Source organism: Lolium rigidum, chromosome 6, assembly GCF_022539505.1.
Source record: "Lolium rigidum isolate FL_2022 chromosome 6, APGP_CSIRO_Lrig_0.1, whole genome shotgun sequence".
NCBI lineage: Eukaryota > Viridiplantae > Streptophyta > Magnoliopsida > Poales > Poaceae > Lolium > Lolium rigidum.
The window spans coordinates 138,409,052-138,414,914 of record NC_061513.1 but is presented as its reverse complement, the minus strand read 5'-3'; the positions used below and the strand labels follow the sequence as shown (position 1 = coordinate 138,414,914).

The 5,863-nt window shown below is 44.9% G+C and overlaps 1 long non-coding RNA gene across 1 annotated transcript; it reads right to left on the bottom strand.

Moving 5' to 3' along the window:
- Nucleotides 1–959: 959 nt before the first annotated feature.
- Nucleotides 960–2,376, bottom strand: LOC124668167. Its single transcript, XR_006991570.1, has 3 exons — nucleotides 2,092–2,376; nucleotides 1,770–1,973; nucleotides 960–1,018 (listed from the first exon to the last, which is right to left on the bottom strand). It is a non-coding gene; the product is annotated as an uncharacterized LOC124668167 (long non-coding RNA).
- Between the last annotated feature and the right edge of the window lie 3,487 nt (nucleotides 2,377–5,863).

The following is a 5,863-nucleotide window of genomic DNA, read 5'->3' as shown; positions in this document are numbered from 1 at the left end:
TTTTTAAGGCCAGCTACCTTGGGCGTTTGGGAGGTCCTGAAGTCAGTGGAGATGCATGTCTGCCAGAGCGGTCCCCTTGTCATGCCTTCTGCCAGAGCAAGTCGACGATGTCGAAATTCGAATCCTTGTGCAGTGATCATTGGAATATATTATTAATCAATTTTTGTTGTAAAAGGATCATGCTAATAGTATATTCCAAAACTCCATAAACTTTCACCCTTGCTAGTTTTAACATTAAGGATAATGAGGTTTAATTTAATTCGTCTCTTCACTACTAAACGCCCACTTTCTGCTAGCCTTGATTGCTACCATCCACAGATTTTCAATGAATTTTGAAATCTTGGTGGGAAATACTCATGCCCAATCATCGTGCTCGTTGCAAAAATCACATCATCAGAAGCAGAAAACAAAATTAATTCCCTTCATAGAATCAAAGAAAAACCTCAGGTTACTGCATATGGGTTCAGTGGGCTCTTTCATTGGCGGTCTTGCTAGATTCTACATCCTGAAAAAGGATACTGAAGTAACGTTGAACTTGAACAAAGTTGCAAATTTTGGTTACAAGAAAACATGGTCTTATACTGAACTTCACTGAAGAACTTGATGTTTTTGCAGTTAACCTTGATGTGGCACACCATCGTGACCATGCTCATTGCTCTAGTAGCAAAGTGAGAAGGGAATAATGAACCGAGAACCTGGTGTGATTCATAGTTCACGTACCTCCTATTTATCGGTGGTCCACGGAATACCTTGCATGGGCAGGTTGCGCAGTCTCTCCTCTAGCAGCATCATCCTCTCCCCCAAAATTTCCTTCCTCCCTATTTTCTGAGCAGCAGAACAGAGAGGTACATTTTCTTCAGTTACCAACCATACACAATTTCTGAACCCACTCTCCGAACATACACAAGCAGGATGAATAATTGTTTCTTTTGTTGTTGTTGTGGATACCTGAGGTCTTCAGAGTGAAAGGATGTTGCCTTGTTACCTTCCTGCTCCAGCTACTCTCCGACCCAATGCTCTGCGCCAAGAACATCAACAAAAAAGAATTACCCCAAAAAACATCTCTGATAATAATTCTGGATTTCACAAAGGAAGAAAAATCGTAGAACAAAATGCAGAGTAGTAAAGATTGGCTTTTGACAAAAGGCATATATTAGAAAGTTGGATATATTTAAGTAGATCATGTGGAAAACACTTTCATAGATACGAAAAACCAATTAAAAGCACGTGAAGTCGCGTCATGCTTACAGTTGTTGTTGTTGGCTCAATTTGATTATGTGCTTCAAATAGCTCTCATTGGCTAAAAAAAGCCTATAACGGTTCTATGCAATTTAACAAAAGGATTTTCTCTTACATCGAGTCATTTGACAGACAGACAAAAGGATTTTTCTTACATACCGAAGGTCGGGAGTACTATTATTGAACATATTGAACATGAAAGACTGATCACCAAAAACGAACTAAAAAATAATACATAATCTGAGCCTAGCCTTTATAATATTACGGGAAACTTAGATCCTCTCAGTGGGGGTGGATCTATTGTCAGAACAGTTATGGAAGACAATTATCACAACCATGTATTTGTGACACTTATTAGGATTTACTCATTAGGACAGCTAAAGTTTTAAAGTAGCAATTTCTTTATTTGAAGAGTAACCAATATCAGAAAAAACGGAAGGTGAATGAAAGATTTCTAAAAGACTTACTACAGATCAATACACGCCCAAGGATCTAAAAAACACTAAACAAGTCCTAAGGCAATACCTTACCTCGTACATATACAAGGGCATCATATCAATCATCGTCGAAACTGTCAACCGCGTATAAAAGCCAGCTGCCCGTCCCTCAGCGTACTCCACATATTCCTTCTACCCTGCCATTTTGAGTTGAGTGCCTCCAGCACTGCAACATTGATGCTGAAAAATATATGTGCAGAAAACCCATGGCTGAAGATGTTTTCTACCAGATGTCCTCTTTAAGAATAGATGGCATTGTCATGTTTGAGATAGAAAAAATATCAGTCCATGCAGATCAATATACAAGTGTTCCCTCAAGATATAATCATAAGTATTTCTCATGGATCTCACTCACTGAATGTTTCGGCAAAGCATCTAACAGTCGGAAGAATAACTGTTGAAGAACATGAACACGTAAACAACTGTTTCACACTTTCAGTTCGCACCCTCTCAATAAAATGCCGCATACAGTATCATGGCATCATTTATACACATAAATGATCTAAGAAAACATGGTACACATACATTAGGACATGGATTACATAAGAATACAGAGATGAGGTCTGGGAGTAGGAGGTCGCTCACCTGGCTGCCAGCCAGCCATCAGGTATTCTCATTTCAAGAATTCCCCAAATCAATGTAGCAGCTCTAACCCTACCTGTCAAAATGACTGAACCGGAGTAGGAGGTCGCTCACCTGACACCAAGATTTGCCTGTAGAAATTGACTGAACCGGAATGAATACTACCTGTCAAAATGAAGATCAGAAAGCATAATCAATTACAGTCCGAGGAGGACAGGCAGTGTGCGACAAGGTGTTGTTGAACGACCAGTTTCGGCAACCTATGCAGCAGCTCTAACCCTACTCCAAGGAGGATGGAACAAGTAGTGGTAGGCGTGAGGGTCTCGCCATCTCGGCCTCAACGCAGGTCACATTGTGCGGAGGGAAGGCCGCAGAGAAACCCCGGAAGCAGCGTCGCCACGAAGGAAGGCCGAGCGAAGTACAACGGGGGTTATTCCGCTGGAAGATGTAGCAACCACGTAACACCTCCCTCCCTCTTCCTCTGAGATCGGAGGGAGTCACGCGGATGGAGAATTCGAGCGGAATAGGAATCGGTGGGATCTACGCCAAGCCTGGGCGGCGGATGTGGAACCAACGGAAGAGGAATCGGTGGAAGGAGATGTCGCGGTGTCCACGGATCCCGTGGAGGATTACACGGCCAGGTGCGGGTCTTGTCTACCGAGCAGCCTATGGAGATCGCCATCCACGGCGTCCTCCAGCCCGGCCACCAGGGTATGAGGCAACGCGCCGTCGCTGTCTCCGTCTCCATCAAGAGGGCGCAGGCCAGTGGCCGAGATTCGGGGCGGTGGCGGCGGGATTAGGTGCCGGGGGGAAGGAGATGACAAGGAGGCCAAGGACTGCGCGAGTCCGCGTTGACGGGGACGACCTGGATGACTGGACGGGCGTAGTGCTACTTGTTTGTTGGGCTTGGCCCAGGCGGGATGGGAGTAGACGACGACGACCGGACGTATTGGTTGCAGGCAGAATGAGGAACATGTTCCTCCTTTTTAAGTATAGTGTAGATAGTGTAGATAGTGTAGAAAACCTAAGATCTATGATCGGGCGACGATAGCGTTTGTGCACTGTTTCTTTCTTGGAGCCGTCGTTTATGGAGAAGTTGTGCTTCTGTTGTTGTTGTCTTGGTGGTGTCATTGTTGCTGTTTCAAGTTGTGGATCTCTGTAGCGGGACCTTTCTTTTCTGTAAATCTTTTTCTCTTTTTTTGGCTGTGTGCATCCTTTATGTCATTAGGGTATGATGCTATTGCAGAGGCTAGGTGTAATTGGTATCCCCGCGATATTAATATATGCTCTTTATCGAAAAAAAATAAGTAATGTAAAGCTTCCCTACCTAGAAGCCACCACAACGATTTGGCGTCGTAGACCATGGGATCCGCTCATCTAACGGTGCACATGGACTAGCAATCTTGAACCGCCGTGACGCACGGTTTTACCCTATCCGATCGTGTCAAAGAGGCCAGTCTTCGTTAGCAGGGCAGCTACTTCAGGGAGCGAGTTAGGCCATCCCTAGTTAGTCGGGTCTTAAATTGCTAATTTAGGCCCCTTTAAGATTTCCATCTTCAAGCTGTTGTCGCTAGGAATAATAATAAAAAAAAAAAGAACAACCAGTCCCTCGTCCTTGTTCCTCATATGCCCGCGCCACCGAGGGGTAGACCACTTAGCGACCGAAGAACCAGTGAGGCGATTCCCAGCACCGATGAAACAGCTAGAAAGGGTACCAACCACTGCGGCTTGTCGATCTCCATTTATTTCACCACGATTTAGAAGAGGTTGACCTCTTATTTGGTTTCTTCTCCGACGACGATGCTGACGAGTTTCGAATGGCGGGCAGGATACGGAGTGGGCTACCTCGCCTAGAATTTCTCGATCCGGCGGTGGACCAGCCCATCATCCGAGTAAGGCTTCTCCTTCCGCCGTGCGGGCGGGCGGCATCATAATAATGTGGGCAAACTAAACCGGTGGTGTGACCCTCTCCCTCCTGTAATTATGGTGATTAATGGTTGCGTTACTATTAGTTCTATTTTGTCCTTGCTAAATATGTGCGACGAACAATCTTTCGTGCACCTCCCATTATTCATCATAGATTTTCCTTGCTTAAGGTTGGTTTTCTGTTTGCCTACCATCCTCCTTTTTTGTGATTTCATTTCCTCAAACATTAGGTAGCAAAATGACTTGAATTCAGGGATTGTCTTGCTTGTCTAGGACTTTGTATTTCGGGTTACCCTTGTGTGAAGGGGGTCATGGGAGATGCGATTTGGCAGGGTGGGGGAAGGGATATTTGGGGCGTGTTTGGTTGCCTGGGCCTGATTTGCGTCTCACTGCGCTAGTGAGATGGAACGCCATGCGCGTTCTATACGAGCTTTGGGCCAGAAAAGCCACGTTGTTTGGTAGACCATGAAGCCATTTTATGCACCAGAGAGGGAAGAGAACCCCTATTGTTTGGGTGACTGCACATACACCTTTCTGCTATAGTGGTGCACCTTGTTTGGTTGCACACATGAGCGTGTTGTGGAAACCCTTTCCATTTGAGTGGTGAGGTTACCCATTAGTGCTAACTGAATAACAACACATTCAACAACATTCAGTTTAGCAAAAGATACTGGCAATACACAACAAGTAGTTACCCTACTGGGCGATGCATCACGAGTAAATCAACTGTACTTTGCGATGCATCACATGTTCATCGCACGAGGGGTTAGTATATACCATCCCGAACAAGTTTATCATTACATACCGGGTATCATGTTCAAGCAAGTCCTAGCTAATGGGGGGGTGTGAGACCACCTCCCAAAATATGCATGATCTCTTCAGCAGATCATGACCATCGCCGAGGGGATGATGAAGAACGAGCAGAAGCACTAAGCAGCAACTTGCTTGCCTAGCCAGGTCCTCCTCTTCGATGGCTGCAACTCACGGTACTCGGCATACTCTTCTTTGTTGTCTACAATGAAGTTGAGTGCCCTAACCAGCAAGTTTGGTTGGTATAGTTGGGCCTTCTCACAAAACAGGCGTGAAGATTGTCTTCATCTAAGCATAGTTTGTGATCGGTTTGTTGACGTACTGATGCTGCATCGGGTAGCGATGCAATTTAGAAGGAGCTAACTATCATGGCAGATAACAATTCGCTACGGTAAGATAAAGAAAGGAACTCCATGAAGCTTATTACCTTCAGGTACTATTGCGGCCTCTCTACGTCTCCAAGATATAAGAGTAACCATGTTCGTTGCACTAAAGACAACCATCGAATTTGATCTTGCTTATGACGCTCCACCTGGTCATCCACCTTCTGATGTGGTTGTAGACATGAAGAGTGCTCACAGTATGCCAGTGAATGCACGAAAATCATCAGCTACCTTCTTCATATGTGCCTCTTTGAATCCCATGTTAAAGCAGACACCGCTATTGAAGAGCTCAACCAAGCAGTTCAACACAAACTCTGACATATTTGGTTGCCAAACTATGTCACGTTCGTTTCCAAACATGAATTAATGAGCATTGCCAGATAGAGTAGAAAGATCAGGAGAGCCCAGTGGTATGGTCGCCTACAT